The 19,194-nt window shown below is 30.7% G+C and overlaps 1 long non-coding RNA gene across 2 annotated transcripts; it reads left to right on the forward strand.

The window, feature by feature from the left end:
• Positions 1-1,348: 1,348 nt before the first annotated feature.
• On the forward strand, positions 1,349-10,119 carry LOC128034815 (uncharacterized). Of its 2 annotated transcripts, none has more exons than XR_008190884.1 (3): positions 1,349-1,430; positions 8,653-8,736; positions 9,886-10,119. It is a non-coding gene; the product is annotated as an uncharacterized LOC128034815 (long non-coding RNA). The 2 variants fall into 2 exon arrangements; XR_008190883.1 differs by lacking the exon at positions 1,349-1,430 and adding an exon at positions 8,063-8,182.
• The last annotated feature ends 9,075 nt before the right edge of the window (positions 10,120-19,194 follow it).

Genomic DNA, 19,194 nt, shown 5'->3' on the forward strand with positions numbered 1-19,194 from the left:
AAGACATAAACATATCATTCAATCATAGTCGCAAGCTAATGCATTTAAACATAATTCTTTTTGGAACTAACCACGTGATAAACTATTTCACTAAAGATTACATAATTTAAACTTTACCACCCCTGTCATGATCACAAGCATATTTCCATTTAGGCACTTACCATCTCAATGCATAACTTATAAGTTTAACGTGGCATATTCCAACCACAACTTGGCCAAAGCCTAAGCATGTACACCACCAAATATGTTAACCAAATAAACATATAGCATAAGCATTATAAGCATGGATGAGCACAACATTTGTTCATGTATTAAACTTACCAACATGTGTTAATTCATAAACCATTCATGACATTACTTCAAGCCAAATCATATTCCAAATATACCATACACACATACTATGAAACTTTATTTTCCCACATGAGCTTAAACCATGACCAATCATGCGCAAATATAAGCATCATTTTTATTTCATCGTTTATCAATCATAATTGAGCATATGACCAATTATACATAAATCATTCATATATTTTCCAATTTTCCTCCTCCTCCTCTCCATTCCACATCCTTAATGTGTATAACACACTTAAATAACATTATCCATACTTTCACTATTTTCTTGTATGTAAATTCAAATTGTCTGTCTGGTCAGAGTCACTAATTTATTTATATCTTGAGCTACCGAGCTCCAAATTAAGATCTGTTAATATTCCCCGAAACTAGACTCACGTATATTCTTACCATAAAATTTTTAGAATTTTTGGCTTAGCCAATAAGTACAATTTATTCTTTAAAATTTTCCTTATTTCACTGCTTGACAGTTCTGACCCTTCTTCACTAAAAATTAATTATTTCATAGTACAGAATTTAGATAATGTTATCGTTTGTTTCTTTTGAAAATAGACTCATTCAAGATTCTAAACATATAAATTTTATCCCATAATTTGTAACAGCCCGATTTTGATCCTAATCGGAATGGTGGTTTCGGGACCACGAATCCGAGTAAAAAAAATAAAAACAATATTTTAAAATTATTTTTGGTGTTTATAATGTGTGAATTAGTATGTGCTAAAATTTCATTTAAAAATTTTATCGTTTAGATGTCCGATTTAATAAAAGGGCTTAATCGCGTAAAATGAAAATTTGGTGGTTTAATGTGCAAGGGCCGAATTGCATTTGTCTTTTTAACATGGAGTGTTTAAGTTGAAAATTGGCCATAATTTAAGTTAGTGGACGGTTTTGACTTATTTATATAAAGGTTTTATATTTATTATTAAATGTTAATTAAGTAAATGATTTAATATATTATATGTTATAATATAATAAAATGAAAGTGGTCATTCATTTTGTCCACTAACTAGCCGAAAATGCTAAGAAAAAAATAAGAAGAAGAGGTTCATACATTCGGCCATTGTTGGAGCTAATTCAAGGTTAGTTTTGTTTCAGTTTTTGATAATTTTTACGTTTTTGAGATCGTTGCTTCGAATACTACTCGACCCATGCTTCAATTTCTGATTTTGATGAATATTTTGAGTTATGCCATTGATGAATAATTGTGTTTTGTGATGTTTGATGATGAATTATTGAAGATATGTTTTGGGTTAGTATGTTTTGTATTGGAAATTTTGATGAATTTGAGTAATTAGGGCAAAATTACAAAAATAATAAATTGAGGGACTAAAATATGAAATAAATGAATTTTGTGGGCTTGTATGGGCATAATGAATATTCGGCCAAAGCTTGTTATGTGTAAATTTTGTATGTTTTGCGTTTTATGTAAATTCGACTAAATTGTAAAAAGTATAAAATGTCAAGGGTAAAATAGTAATTTTCTCATTTATGTGTTTTTGGATTAAATTGAATGAAATTGTGTTTAAATGAGCTTAATTTGAAATCAAGAACAAATGAAATCAGACTTGGATCGGGGGGGGGAAAAAAATAGTTGTTGAATAGTCGTTCTTTATACCCGTCGATATTCGAGGTAAGTCTATAAGCAAATATATATTGTTTATTTTAATTAAATATGAATTTTATATGCTGAAAGGAAATATGTGAAATTATACATGTGTTAACCAAATGAAAATAAGCTTGGAAGCTATGTTTATGAATTCATTTCGATTGAGATTCTGACGTCCAAAGCCCGTCTTTAACCTTAGGAATTGCTAGGATACATATGTCATGACATACGATTTTCGATATGTGTTTTCATGTAAGACCACGTCTGGGACGATGGCATCGATATCTGTGATTACGTGTAAGACCATGTCTAGGACATTGGCATCGTATTTGATTCGTGTAAGACCCTGTCCGGGACAGTGGCATCGATATGAGATAGCATGTAAGACCACGTCTGGGACGTTGGCATTGTTCGATATATGTGATTATCCGAGTATCCTATTAAATTTCGAATGGTTCAACGGGCAATGATAAGTTGTGATCGAAGGTGTAAAACGAGCTAAAACGATTAGGTATGAGTTACTTGACTACCTATTTAAAAATAAGGTAAGTTGGCCAGTTGGTTTGTGATACAAATTATATAAGTTACTAATGTGAACATATGTACATTGGTTAAGCATATTCGGCCATGTGTTATGTATATGCATATGATGTTATATTTTGATTCAAAATTATATGTATATGTGTGTAAATATATATATTCTGATATATAATGATATTATATCTTTGAATTGAATGACACTTTGAATATATATATATATATATATATACACATTCGGTTAAGATAAGATTTACTTAAGAAAACACATGTTTTATATGAAACGTTAAGCTTGAGGTTAAATGTGATTATGCTAGTATAATTTAATTTGGTTAAAATGAGTTGATAATGTAGTTTACATTCAGTCAAAATTGATATGTAATAATGAGGTTAAAATGAGAGCTGCACATGTGAATGACATTATATATATTCGCCAAATGTTAAACTTATGTGTATTCGGTTAAATATGGATTTGATGTATAGTATGTGTTTGATAAATGTATTTTTCGATTATGGAAATGGATATGAACATTGAAAACATTATTTGATTTTGTTGTAACTAATTAAATGTTGTTAAGTTATTTAATTGCTCATGACTTACTAAGTTGTAATAGCTTACTCTGTGTGTTTTTCCTATATTTTTAGAGTTCCAAATACTTGCTCGGGTTGGAAGTCGTTGGAGTCGTCATCACACTATCCGGTTATCGCTTCGGTAAATTATAACTTTGAGTTTTTGGTTATGTGGCATGTATAGGCTAGTTTTAATTTAGTTGTTGTATATATATTCAGCCATGCGAAAATGGCTTGATCTAATGCTAATGATCCAAGGTTCAAGTAATTTTGGTCATAGTAAAGGCGTGGGGTATGCTTGGTATATGAATTTGGTAAGACGTAATGATATATATATATATATATATATATATATATATATATGGTTTATAATTATTTTATTTTGGTAAGCTTGATATGGATGAGAGATGTGTTATGGTTGTGGTTTGTTAATGATGCTAATGATAGCGATTTTCATCATGTATTAGCTTAATTTGTAAGTATGATTTATGGCCTAATTGGTGTGATGGAATGGTATTGAGATTTGACTTGATTAAATAGGTAAAATATGATATATATTGAAGATGAAATAATGGTTATTTATATTTATGTGATGTAAATATAGGTGATGGTCATAATCTAGTTTGTGATTCGGCATTGGTGATCAAATCATGTAGTTAAGTACTTAGTTATATGTTAATTTTGAATTTGGTTGTATTCATTATGTGTGGACTATGTTATGCTATGAATATTTGGTAAATTGAAATTTTAATTTGACTAAATTTGTAATGGCATGAGTACATTGGTGAAATGGATTGAAAATGGAAATTCATATATTATTATATATATTTGGTTGATGAAATGTAAACAAATGTATATATGTCTTTGATAAGTTATTTGATAATTCGGTATGTAAAGGGCTAATGGTTTTAATGTTTGAATTAAAAAGAAAATGTGCTATATGTATACATAGTGGTATGATCGATTATGGTAATTGACTTATTATTGTAAGTATAAAATATTTGCATTGTATGTGTTCTTTTAAGTTTATGAAATGTTTATGTCATTATTATGATTTGACTATTTAGGCTTAATATAGGATGGCAAAGGTTGTATGTGATTTAAATGTTATATAGAAGTTAATTTGCATGACCGATATATATATATATATATATATATATATAATAAATTGATTTGGGTGTGTATATGAAATTTTGACATGATTTATACTGTATGGAATTGGCACATTTTGAATCGGCCAAAGCACTTGGAAAATGGCTAATGTTAGTCAAGTGAGTAAAGTATGAATTGGTTTTATATGTATTTTAGGCTTAATAATTAACATGCGAATTGGGTGTAAATTGTATGGTTAGTTTGCTAGTTAAATAGAAGATAAGATGTTTATATACTAAACTTGACTATTTGGTGAAATTAATTATGCTGCATTTTCTAATGGACAATAAGTCGAGCGATATAGATTGTTTGGTTTTATGCACATGAATAGAAGTATGAATTAATATGTTTGATATTTAGCTTAAGAAGTAAAAAAAAAAAAAATGCTTGGATGTCTTAATGTATGCGCATGGAATTTGTAATGTGATGAGTCATCTTATAATTTGATTTTTGAATTATAGGAGTAAGAAGTATATATGTTTCGAATGGTGGGTTTTTAAAGCATGTGTAATATGACTATTTTGAGCCGTGTTTTATATGGTAATGCGTTGTAACCCTATTCCGGCAATGGATACGGGTTATGGGTGTTACATTTTATTGGTATCAGAGCTATGGTTTAGTCGGTTCTAGGACTACCATAGCGTATGTGAGTTTAGTTATACATGCCACATTTAACCTGCGATATTGTGATATTTCCCGACTCTGACGAAAATTGTTTTGATGAGACAGATATGCTTTCCAACCAAGCTAATTCCGGTAGTACATAAGTTATTACTCAAATGTTTGAGTGAATATATATATATATATATATATATGTGATGAGTTAACACTCGTGACATTTGGTTATTGATAAATGTTATAATTATATGAACATATGAGTTATGACATTTGAGTTATGATGCTATATGAAAATTTCAATTGTGAATTAGTGATTTGAGTTGGCATATGAATTGTGTTAATAAAAAAAAGTGATTAAAAACAAATATTTATTAAATGTTTTGAGAATATGAAATTAGAAATAAATTGGTTATTTGTGAAAGTATGTGTTATATACATTTATGTGCAAGTTAAATTTGAGGCTTTATTAGCTCATCCCCCTTATTAGTGAAAGGTTATAATGGAATCTGTAAGATTTGGGTTGAATAAACTCATGAGTGTAGAGTTACAGAAGTCTGTGTTCGAATGATTAATAATGTGGTTAGAAAAATGAATGAATCAGCAAATGAAGGCAGTATTAAAAGAGATATTAGATAGTTTTGAAGACTATTCAGATTATGCAAAGTCACTGTTACAGAAGAAGTTAACTTCGATTAAATGATCTATTCTGGTATGTTATCTAAATAAAGTATCAACTGAAAGCTTTTCTGAATTGATTTCTGTTAATGAAGAGATAATGTGAAAATTTCTGATGGCAGAATTAGACAGTTGAATAGTGTTTGAATTGTATTGATGGCTGAGTGCAGTGGTGATTGTCGGGCAGTTATTATGACTTCTTCCGGGTATTCTATGTGTATAATTATCCTCAAAAGTATAGGTGATTGTTTAATTATAGAAGGAATTCTTCTTTCATAAGAACATTAGCTAAATTTACTAATAGACGAAAGCATCATTGGTCTGTTTGGGTTATGTTCGACATTGTTCTGTCTTTCTATAATATATTATTCCCTGTGTCAATATATAAGTTGATGGTAAACTCTGTATGATATTAATATTTTGTTTCTACTGGCTATTGTTCTGTTGAATATATGTGAAGATTATATTACTTCTGATATTGTGGATTTCAGTATTTATGAGTGACATTGTTCTTTCTAAACATTTTTTTTGGGATATCATCGGAATTGATATTATTCTATATAGATTGTGTCCTCAGATATTTTGTGTAGCTTCAGACGTTGAAATTTTGCTATCCCGATTTTCTTATGATTCTATGTGATTATTTGCAAGAAATCTCTATCTGACAGAGATGATTATATCTATTATAATTATAATTTCTGTTCTAAATTTGAGAGTACTTGATCATGTTATTAGAGTTATAAAAGTTGTATTTCTACATGGGTTGCTATTTAAACCATATTTGATTTTCTTCTGTGTTCAAACACTTCATTAATAGTTGAGATAATATTTGTTCATAGAGTTGAGATATCGTTCTTATTAAGACTCAATGATTTTTTATTTGATTAAGATGACTTCAGCATAATTTAGAGCTTCGAGGATTAATATATGAGACTGCTTTACTATAAATTCTTTTCTAGTTTTCGTGAAAGATTCGACATTGGTAAAAGTGAAAATGATAGAAGATCAAGATCAAATCGGTATAATGATATGTTTGAAGTTGTCTTTCTAACAAGAAGAAAAGATTTCTTTGAAAAGATTGATTCAGTGGTTTAGTCTGAGTTGAATTAATTGATTGAAAAGATGCTTAGGTTATCTGTGTTTGAATTTATTCACCGGATTGGAGGTAAACTCTAAAAGTACATGTGTGACTTGAGGGATAGTTTGGAAAAAGAAATTGTGTTCCTAAAGATTTGATATTGTAGAGTGAGATCTAAACTTGGCACAACAAAGATAGTTCGAATCGTCAAAAACTTTTGAGTTTGTAAGTTATAAGGGATTCAACGTAAATGAATTTCTGATTCAGAATTTCAGATCAATGATTAGTTATTGTTTCAAAACAAAGTGTGTATACTGAGAAGTTCCGAGATTGTAAAACAACTGCTACAGGTAATCTCGCAGTGGTAATTTATCTTTTCATTCGGGGCTGTTTCAGTATAAGTTGATATCTGAGTAGTAATGAAATAGAATTTTGATGAACTTTGCATCGGGATTATTGTTATCATTGAAAATGATAGAGTGATCTGAATTATTACTAACTGCTTGAAGAAATATCTCTGTAGTATGGATTTTCCCTTTTGATAAAATAGTTGACTGATCCGTTCCTGTGTTAATAAGTCTTCACCTAGTGCCAGTCATCACTGTTTCGGGTTGAGATCTAAAATTCATATTGTGATTCAGAGAGAAATTACAGTAATCTGTGAGTATAAGATGGAATTGAAATTGGGAAACGCAATTCAAATTCTCGAAATATTTATTTGACATTGTGTTTAAGAGTTTGAAAGCAATAAAGAAAGACTATTGCTGATCGATAAGCTATCATGTGATTATATTAAAGACATTATATGAGGTATTGTATGGTTGCAATTACCGAACTCCACTGTTTCAAGATCTAACTTTGTGAGAAGATGATCTGTGAAATTAATTTCATCAGATGAATTGAGTAAAAAAAAATGAAAGTAATTCAATATAGTTACAAGCAGTTTCAGCTTGATATGACGTATAACAGAAGACAAATTAAAATCTTAATTGTGAGATTAAAGAGATTTGAAATTCGAAGCTATGTGAAATTTTGAAATGTACTATGTGGAAGAAAATCCTTAATCTACTTTCCAGTAAGATTTTCGAGGATGAAAATCCCTAAGGGGGAGAGAATTGTAACAGCCCGATTTTGATCCTAATCGGAATGGTGGTTTCAGGACCACGAATCCGAGTAAAAAAAATAATATTTTAAAATTATTTTTGGTGTTTATAATGTGTGAATTAGTATGTGCTAAAATTTCGTTTAAAAATTTTATCATTTAGATGTCCGATTTAATAAAAGGGCTTAATCGCGTAAAATGAAAATTTGGTGGTTTAATGTGCAAGGGCCGAATTGCATTTGTCTTTTTAACATGGAGTGTTTAAGTTGAAAATTGGCCATAATTTAAGCTAGTGGACGGTTTTGACTTATTTATATAAAGGTTTTAAATTTATTATTAAAGGTTAATTAAGTAAATGATTTAATATATTATATGTTATAATATAATAAAATGAAAGTGGTCATTCATTTTGTCCACTAACTAGCCGAAAATGCTAAGAAAAAAATAAGAAGAAGAGGTTCATACATTCGGCCATTGTTGGAGCTAATTCAAGGTTAGTTTTGTTTCAGTTTTTGATAATTTTTATATTTTTGAGATCGTTGCTTCGAATACTACTCGACCCATGCTTCAATTTCTGATTTTGATGAATATTTTGAGTTATTCCATTGATGAATAATTGTGTTTTGTGATGTTTGATGATGAATTATTGAAGATATGTTTTGGGTTAGTATGTTTTGTATTGGAAATTTTGATGAATTTGAGTAATTAGGGCAAAATTACAAAAATAATAAATTGAGGGACTAAAATATGAAATAAATGAATTTTGTGGGCTTGTATGGGCATAATGAATATTCGGCCAAAGCTTGTTATGTGTAAATTTTGTATGTTTTGTGTTTTATGCAAATTGGACTAAATTGTAAAAAGTATAAAATGTCGGGGTAAAATAGTAATTTTATCATTTATGTGTTTTGGATTAAATTGAATGAAATTGTGTTTAAATGAGCTTAATTTGAAATTTTATAGATCAAGAACAAAAGAAATCAGACTTGGATCGGGGGAAAAAAATAGTTGTTGAATAGTTGTTCTATATACCCGTCAATATTTGAGGTAAGTCTATAAGCAAATATATATTGTTTATTTTAATTAAATATGAATTTTATATGCTGAAAGGAAATATGTGAAATTATACATGTGTTAACCAAATGAAAATAAGCTTGGAAGCTATGTTTATGAATTCGTTTCGACTGAGTTACGACGTCCGAAAGCCCCGTACGAACCTTAGGAATTGCTAGGATACATATGTCATGACATACGATTTTCGATATGTGTTTTCGTGTAAGACCACGTCTGGGACGATGGCATCGATATATGTGATTACGTGTAAGACCATGTCTAGGACATTGGCATCGTATTTGATTCGTGTAAGACCCTGTCCGGGACAGTGTCATCGATATGAGATAGCATGTAAGACCACGTCTGGGACGTTGGCATTGTTCGATATATGTGATTATTCGAGTATCCTATTAAATTTCGAATGGTTCAACGGGCAATGATAAGTTGTGATCGAAGGTGTAAAACAAGCTAAAACGATCATGTATGAGTTACTTGACTACCTATTTAAAAATAAGGTAAGTTGGCCAGTTGGTTTGTGATACAAATTATATAAGTTACTAATGTGAACATATGTACATTGGTTAAGCATATTCGGCCATGTGTTATGTATATGCATATGATGTTATATTTTGATTCAAAATTATATGTATATGTGTGTAAAAATATATATTCGGATATATAATGATATTATATCTTTGAATTGAATGACACTTTGAATATATATATATATACACATTCGGTTAAGATAAGATTTACTTAAGAAAACACATGTTTTATATGAAACGTTAAGCTTGAGGTTAAATGTGATTATGCTAGTATAATTTAATTTGGTTAAAATGAGTTGATAATGTAGTTTACATTCGGTCAAAATTGATATGTAATAATGAGGTTAAAATGAGAGTGCACATGTGAATGACATTATATATATTCGCCAAATGTTAAACTTATGTGTATTCGGTTAAATATGGATTTGATGTATAGTATGTGTTTGATAAATGTATTTTTCGATTATGGAAATGGATATGAACATTGAAAACATTATTTGATTTTGTTGTAACTAATTAAATGTTGTTAAGTTATTTAATTGCTCATGACTTACTAAGCTGTAATAGCTTACTCTGTGTGTTTTTCCTATATTTTTAGAGTTCCAAATACTTGCTCGGGTTGGAAGTCGTTGGAGTCGTCATCACACTATCCGGTTATCGCTTCGGTAAATTATAACTTTGAGTTTTTAGTTATGTGGCATGTATAGGCTAGTTTTAATTTAGTTGTTGTATATATATTCAGCCATGCGAAAATGGCTTGATCTAATGCTAATGATCCAAGGTTTAAGTAATTTTGGTCATAGTAAAGGCATGGGGTATGCTTGGTATATGAATTTGGTAAGACGTAATGATATATATATATATATATATATATATGGTTTATAATTATTTTATTTTGGTAAGCTTGATATGGATGAGGGATGTGTTATGGTTGTGGTTTGTTAATGATACTAATGATAGTGATTTTCATCATGTATTAGCTTAATTTGTAAGTATGATTTATGGCCTAATTGGTGTGATGGAATGGTATTGAGATTTGACTTGATTAAATAGGTAAAATATGATATATATTGAAGATGAAATAATGGTTATTTATATTTATGTGATGTAAATATAGGTGATGGTCATAATCTAGTTTGTGATTCGGCATTGGTGATCAAATCATGTAGTTAAGTACTTAGTTATATGTTAATTTTGAATTTGGTTGTATTCATTATGTGTGGACTATGTTATGCTATGAATATTTGGTAAATTGAAATTTTAATTTGACTAAATTTGTAATGGCATGAGTACATTGGTGAAATGGATTGAAAATGGAAATTCATATATTATTATATATATTTGGTTGATGAAATGTAAACAAATGTATATATGTCTTTGATAAGTTATTTGATAATTCGGTATGTAAAGGGCTAATGGTTTTAATGTTTGAATTAAAAAGAAAATGTGCTATATGTATACATAGTGGTATGATCGATTATGGTAATTGACTTATTATTGTAAGTATAAAATATTTGCATTGTATGTGTTCTTTTAAGTTTATGAAATGTTTATGTCATTATTATGATTTGACTATTTAGGCTTAATATAGGATGGCAAAGGTTGTATGTGATTTAAATGTTATATAGAAGTTAATTTGCATGACCGGATATATATATATATATATATATATATATATATATATAATAAATTGATTTGGGTGTGTATATGAAATTTTGACATGATTTATACTGTATGGAATTGGCACATTTTGAATCGGCCAAAGCACTTGGAAAATGGCTAATGTTAGTCAAGTGAGTAAAGTATGAATTGGTTTTATATGTATTTTAGGCTTAATAATTAACATGCGAATTGGGTGTAAATTGTATGGTTAGTTTGCTAGTTAAATAGAAGATAAGATGTTTATATGCTAAACTTGACTATTTGGTGAAATTAATTATGCTGTATTTTCTAATGGACAATAAGTCGAGCGATATAGATTGTTTGGTTTTATGCACATGAATAGAAGTATGAATTAATATGTTTGATATTTAGCTTAAGAAGTAAAAAAAAAAAATGCTTGGATGTCTTAATGTATGCGCATGGAATTTGTAATGTGATGAATCATCTTATAATTTGATTTTTGAATTATAGGAGTAAGAAGTATATATGTTTCGAATGGTGGGTTTTTAAAGCATGTGTAATATGACTATTTTGAGCCGTGTTTTATATGGTAATGCGTTGTAACCCTATTCCGGCAACGGATACGGGTTATGGGTGTTACATAATTATTTTTTTTTACAATTTTTAATGATTTTCCAAATTTAGAAAAGGGGATTTTGAAATCATTCTAGTCTTGTATCACTAAAATTCAAATATCTCATAATATAAAACTCTTTTGCTTGCTCTGTATCTTTTATGTAAAAATAGACCCATTTAGCTTTAATCTCATGTATTATGCAGCCTCTGATTCAATTTTCACCATTTTTGGTGATTTTTCAAAATCACACAACTGTTGCTGTCTAAACTGTTTTGTTGCTAAATGTACTCTTTCATAATTTCACTTTTTCTCAATTTTCTTTTTCGCTGATCAAAGTCAATTTCTCATCTTTCTTGATTTATAATAACACATTTAACTTGTTTAACACTCACATTATTCAATTTAGTCCAAAAATCACACTTTGGAAAATTACATTTTTGCCCCTAAAGTTTCACAAAATTACGATTTTTCCCCTAGGCTCGTAAAATAATTTTTATTCAATTTCCTTACATTTTAGGCCTAGCCGAACCATTTTCATAACTATAACAGTCCACAATTCTTACTTATTCACACACTTGTGACATATTTTATAACTTTTACAAATTAATCATTTTAGGCATTTTTATCGAAAATCACCTAGTAAAAATCGATTATCACAGTCCAAACATTCATATTCTTCCATAAAAGATCAAAATACATGCATATCATCCATAGGTAGATTTTTAAACACAAACCCTAGCTCAAAATAACGATAAAAATAGGTAAATCGAGCTACGAGGATTTCAAAATCGTAAAGAACATTAAAAACGGGGCAAAGACGAACTTACTATGAAGCTTGATTTCGAGAGAGCTTGGTTTTGGTTTCTAGCCTATAGAGAGAAATAGATCTTCTCCACTAGAACATCATAAAGTTTTCATTGTGTTTTTTGGTTCCTGAATTAGAGTTCACATTCTAAACAAGTCGAGGGTTTGAGAATAACATGAAAAATCTTGTTAGTAGAAAGCCGAGAAATGACCTAAACAACTTAGACCTAAACATAGATACAAATTTAGTAAAAAAGTTTATTGTTATAAATAATACAACTGTTCAATTTTGAAAAGAACTTTAAATTTTTATTATACAACAAAATTAATTTCTAAACCAAATTTTACCAACATTTTCTCAACAAGTAGATCCTAGATTAATTGTTCTACATGTTTTTGAAAGCATATGCTTATTACCCTTATGCTCATACTCGTTGATATCAAATTTGACTATTACTCTTTACGAATGACCTAATATTAATCTTCGATAATATATAAGTAATAACTTATCTTTAAACTAACTCATATATCTCAATTCCATTCGGAGATCATACCAATGGATTAAGTGATCAATGAGTACATTTTGATGATTCTTGTGTTAATCTATAATATATTGTCTACGTTTAAGGGTGGAATTTCTTTTTGGATTCCCTTTTTCAAATTTCCATTTTGAAGTGTATCTATGTTTATTAACTCTTGTGGGATCGGTTGCCACATGCCAAACTAGTGCAATGCCCGGTCATTACATTGCCACTCGATAGTATGGCACCACATAATCGAGATGTATGCCCTCCCTAAGATGTATGCCACCTCGGCTACGACCCTCGATACTAAGTCTTAAATCTGATATCAATAGAAAATACAAATAATTATAATAAATAGAATTATAAGTTTACAGTAATAATCAATTTATTGAAGACAAATAGTTAAGCACTTACCTCTTCATTTGCGTTCTTATTGGTGCCAATGTAGATGTGTAAACTCCCGACAATAAAAAGTACGATACAAATTGGTTTATAATATATATATTTATAACGTGCATTATAAATATTGATAACTTGAGTCTTGAAATACGCTCTAAGTATTAAATAAAAATATCTTCTTACCTTTTCCCACAGAAAAGAGGATGGATGGAAAGGGATCAATGCTATAAATGGCATCTGCATCTTCATTCACACTTTTAGGAGGGCATCTCAATTAGTCACCCTTGTAAGTGCTCAGTACAAGACTTCCAATAATATAAACACTAATTCTCATTCAATATAGGAAAGTTTATACATAGTAATAAATAAAATGAAATTAATAATTTTAGAATTGGATCTGTAGTTGAATCATCAAATCATTGAGTCCCGAGCATGGTATATAATTCTTATATACGGACATGGACGCAAGAGTGGATTCACGAATCATCCAACTATCACTCCGACACCTAACGTCTCGTCAGAACGTCCGAAGTAAATATACGCTCCACGCCTTATTGGTAAAAACCGAAGTATAAACCCGTACACAAATCTAATCCTATGATATGGTAACTATATCTGACTCTACCCGAAACAATTAAAGGGATAACCAATGTTCTAATTATACATCATATCATAGTCTATTTTACTATGGTCATCTCAAATTAATTCATGAGGTTTCATCTTACCTTACATAAAATATAAACCAATTTTTGAGACAGACAGAATACTTGCCTCATATGAGCCAATTCGAATAATAACCATGAATGTATATATGTATATTGGTTCGAATCATAAACGTAGAAACCGTAGTTTTCGTGGACATCGATAATAAGCATAGAATCCGCAGATTTTTATTCTTTTACTGTTGTTTTATTTTGTTAACGTTTCATGATTAATTCTTAAAAATGAAAGTCATCATGGTTCGTGAGCTTCTACTCTCCTGCTGACTTGATCTCAGATCGACTTGAGATGATTCAAACTCACCAACTATTCGAATTAATATTTTGGTCTCCCTACAACCCCATTATGTCAAATGATAAAACTTATCCAAGCCTAAAAAAAATATACCAAAACATGCCCATTTTCTCAGGTTGAACTATAGCACACCAAACTGAAGCTGCAGCGGACTAGATTACTCTACTCCCAACTACTAAGGAGTACAACAGCTTATGGCATCTCGTAAATCAAACTCTGACCAACAAAGCTTTAAATGCCCTACTCAGAACTCAACTGTCACAATTTCCAACTTTTTAACTGCAGTATATGCTTACAAGCAGTTGAGACACTATGAGAAGGTATAGCAGATAAATGTTAAGAGAAGCGAAATTTGCAGCATGCAGAAGACAATCTATCAAGAGATGAGAAAAAGCACAATAGCATAGAGGCTGAAGGATTGCCTAGTATCTCTCTCAAAATATAAACATCTACATCACATGCCTGACACGATAGAGACCAAGCTCAGATTCTGCTTTCTCGAATGACAAATTCCAAGTTTCAAACTACGTTAAAAGATTTTAAAGAAATATTATCATAAAGAGTCATCATTGCTGCAATGGCCCAAATTTGCCCGGCCCGATACATATATTAAAACCCAAATAAAAAATAATAATTAAAGTTCAAATGTCCAGTTATACAAACCCAATTACAATGGCCCAAATACCTCGGCCCAATTACATTGCAGCCCAAAACAAAAAGAATCACAAACAGAAACCCTAGGGTTTCTGAGATCTTCAGCCGCCGCTTTCCCTTGGCCTCACGTGCCCCATGAGCCACACCTCTGAGCCGCTCCATGCCAGCCCCTGCCTTCGTACGCGTCGAGCCACGTCACGCGTACCCGTACCTGCAGCAAATAACAAGACAACAGCAAAAGTAGAAGAAAAAAGCAAAAAAGGATAACAACAAAAAAGAACAGAGACAACAACGCCGTTTAAAGGCCCGTGACCCGCGCGGTGACCCGACCCGAGGGGAGGATCCGCGCGTCTTGTCCCAGGGGTTAATTTGCGCAGACGGTCCTCTCTCGTTTAAGGCATGTTCAAATCCGTCGTTTCCCTTTTTAATTTTGGCCCTTTAATTTGATTCTAGTTTCATTTTGGCCATTGCAAAAAAACGCGGCGTTTTGAGGGAAGGGAATATTTCCCATTCAGCCCTCATATTAATCGCGCGTGGTGCTTTGACCTCTGCATTTTATTTTATTTTATGTTTTCTCTTTCAATTTCGTTTTAAATTCAATTTAATCCCTATTTATCCAACCAGATTGCTTAAGCTTTATTTATTAATTCATTTAGCTATTTGTTATCCTGTAATTTTTATAGAATTCAAAATATTAAATACTATTTTTCATATATTTTTATATATTATTTAGTTTAGACCATTTATTTTATGTGTTATTTTAAAATTAGTTTATTTTGACTAATTTCATTCAAAATTTCCGTATGTATATATGTATATATTATGTTAAATTTGTATATGATTATTTTAACTTGCTTTATAGATCATTATTTTAAATTCTTTATATATCATTTTATTTTAAGTTATTTTACATATTACTTGTTTTAAAATTAACCTATACTATTTACTATTGTAATCATTATTATATTAGATCATATTTCTATTTTCCTATTTATGTATACATTACTTTGTTATTTACTATTATCTTTAAACTAGTTTTATTATACATATATGTATGTACGTAATGTATATATTATTTAATTTTAAACTTTATATATTTTTATACCTATTGATATATATAGATGCTTTACTTATTTTAAATATCCACATATACTTAGTCTATTTCACTTTTTGCATATTAGTATATATTATTACTTAAATGAAGTTTTCATTCCTACATATTACTTATTTTAAATTAATATATGTATATTATTTTATGTATTTGATTCTCTTCTTATATGATATTTATTTTAAGATTTATTCAGATACTATCATTTTATGTAGTATTTGTTTTAACCTTATTTTTAATTTATTTCAAATTTTCGTACATACATAATTTATTTTAAATATATTTTAATATTTAATTTCCCTTCCTTCATGTTATTCTTCAAAACTTGTTGCATTCTTTTTGTATTGATTTGCTTGGAACTTCGTTTAAGATTAGTTTTTAGTTAATTAGCCTTTGAATATTAAAATTATTATTTGTATGTGATGCGGGATAATTGCTCTTACGCGTATCGTATTGCTTGTTCGTATCTATCGATCATTTGTCGTTCATTAGCGTGCATTTTAATTTACAAATCACCATTTCGCATTGTATATCATTATTCCATTGATTTTAAGACTACATTCATCGTCGTTTAAGCATCAAAACCAATTTATTCAAAAAAAACCTTCAAAATAACGTGACACTCGGAATTTGGGATCCTCGAAAAGATTGTGTCCTAACTTACTGGATTCCAATCTTCCTCGGGACCTAAGAAACCGAATATCTCTTTTAATTGACGCATAAATAAAAAGCTCATTCTTGGGAATTCGAACGTTATGTCCTAACTCATTGGATATGACATTATTTTCTCGAGACGAGGATTCTTCTAACAAATAAGAATAAAGATAATATTCAATATTTAGGAATTTCGAGAAATTGAACCTTAACTCACTGGATTCTAATTTCTCGTTTGACCTAAATGACCAAATGACTTTCTTAAAATACATGGATTTTAAAAATTAAAAAGACATGCTTAATTTTGATGATTGAATTGTTGCACCCTAACTCACTGAGTGTGGCAATTTATTCGAAATGAGTGCATCTTATTATTCAACTCGGTTTATTCAAATTTAAAATTCAAAGGATCTTATTTTAGAATCTTTTCAAATTTTCGGCCTGAAGACATTAAACAATCAATTCGGTACCAATTTTGGGCGCCATGAGAGTGCTAACCCTTCCTCGTACGTAACTGACTCCCGAACCTGTTTTCTCAAAATTCGCAGACCTAAAATTATTTTCAAGGTGATCCGATCACATCTCAATAAAAGATCGGTGGCGACTCCCATTTTATCTTCAAAGTCGATCCCCATTTTTTTTAAAATGGTTTCGACAATTGCAAATGCATACATGATAATGTCAGCAGCATAAACTTTATAATGCATAATCAGGACATGACAAATCTGAGAACTGGCACTGATTAATCAAGCTGCCAACCCACAGGTAGACCTGTCCATGGGCTGGGTTGGGCCGGGCCCAGAAAAAATTTTCGGTCCGCCTTCTAGGCCCGGGCCCAGCCGAAATATGGGCTTGAAATTTTGCCCAGGCTCGACTCATTTTTAAAATAAACATTAAAAAATTATTTTAAAAATAAAAAATAATTTTAAAAGTATTTTAAAATTAAAAAATAAAAATAAAAAATATATATTTATTATATCTGGGCCGGGCCGGGCTGGGCCTGGGCCAAAAAAGTGGTGCTCGAGACCGGCCCGTTTTTTAAACGGGCCACGTTTTTTTGCCCAAGTCCATATTTCAGGCCTATATTTTTACCCGAACCCTCCCATATTTCGGACGGCTGTCGGGCCGGGCCGGGCCGCCCGGCCCATGGACAGGTCTACCCACAGGTGTTCACCAAACAAAGTGAGAGAGTAGGTGTAGTACAAGATAAAAGGATAATTCATCTCTAGGCTGATTTATTCTCCTAAGCCTATAAAAAGAATGAAAACTCCGCACCTGAATTGAAGTTCAAAGTAGAGATCTGCACATGGCCTGCTCAACCAAGTCATCTAGTTTTAAAAAACAAAAACAAAAATTCATCTAGGCCCAAAAAGCTGATTCTGAAATCTCACGTTAACACTTAAGAAAAGACCAAGTCTTTGCTTGGTAGGAAGGACAAAACTTATCAATCTAATGGTTAATATTAATAATTAGTTCCCTACCATGAACCTTAACCATTAAATTAATAAGTTTCTCATCCTTCCCAAGCAAATCCTTAATATAATGTTTATCTAAATAAACAAACTATTTGAACTTAGACCTGCTTAATCTTCAACCACAGGAATAAGTCAAACTCATGTCAAAAACCAAATATGTCAACTGCAAAAATCAATCAAATTAGGTCAGTTATTACTAGAAATCTAGCAGCAACGTCAGCATAAAGTTGTACTAAAGAGAAAAGCTCAAGAAATCCTCATTTATCCAGTCAAGCTGCCAGCAGTAAACACAAACTACATTAAGCCATAATCAATATAAAGACACTGCAATTGAAAAATAAGTCCAATCAAACTTTAAAAATACAAATATCTGCTCAACAAGAACAAAAATGAAATAACATATTAGTGTCCAAAACACAATAGCTTCAGCCAGTGATGCCCTTCTTTGCTTTGAGTGATTCAAGTGCCCTTTTCCTTAGCTCAATTTCAAGTTTCTTCTGCTCAGTCTCTTCCTATTCATCAAAACTTGGATGAGACTTCCTCCTCACCATCATCATCTTGCCCTTTCATTTTCAGCTTCTCCGCACGCCACTCTTCTCTTTTGCGACGTCACTCCTCACGACATCTACACTTCTCCTCCTTTCTTAGTCTTTTTTCTTCCTTCCTCCTCTTAGCTTCTTTCCTATCCTCAATTTCAGAATCATAACTAGAATCGTCATCTGACGTAACTTCACGCCTCTCAGACCTTTTATGCTTTCTCTTCTCCTTATGCTTAGTTCTGTGCTTATCACTTCCTTCAGAACCTGAATCCAAACCATGGTTATTATGATCAAGCTTTTCAAGTGCCATTGGCGACGTTTCCACTTTTTGGTGTTTATCAATATAGTTCATATTATTTTGATGAGAATGGCTCCTCTCATCCGATCTCTTTCCTGCTCCCAGGTGAGATGCACTTTGCTTTTCACCTTGAAACAAAAAATTGTTTTATCAACATAACCCAAATTCGAAAACTTCAACGCAATATGAAAAACTAGAA

This window comes from Gossypium raimondii, chromosome 2 (assembly GCF_025698545.1).
Source record: "Gossypium raimondii isolate GPD5lz chromosome 2, ASM2569854v1, whole genome shotgun sequence".
NCBI lineage: Eukaryota > Viridiplantae > Streptophyta > Magnoliopsida > Malvales > Malvaceae > Gossypium > Gossypium raimondii.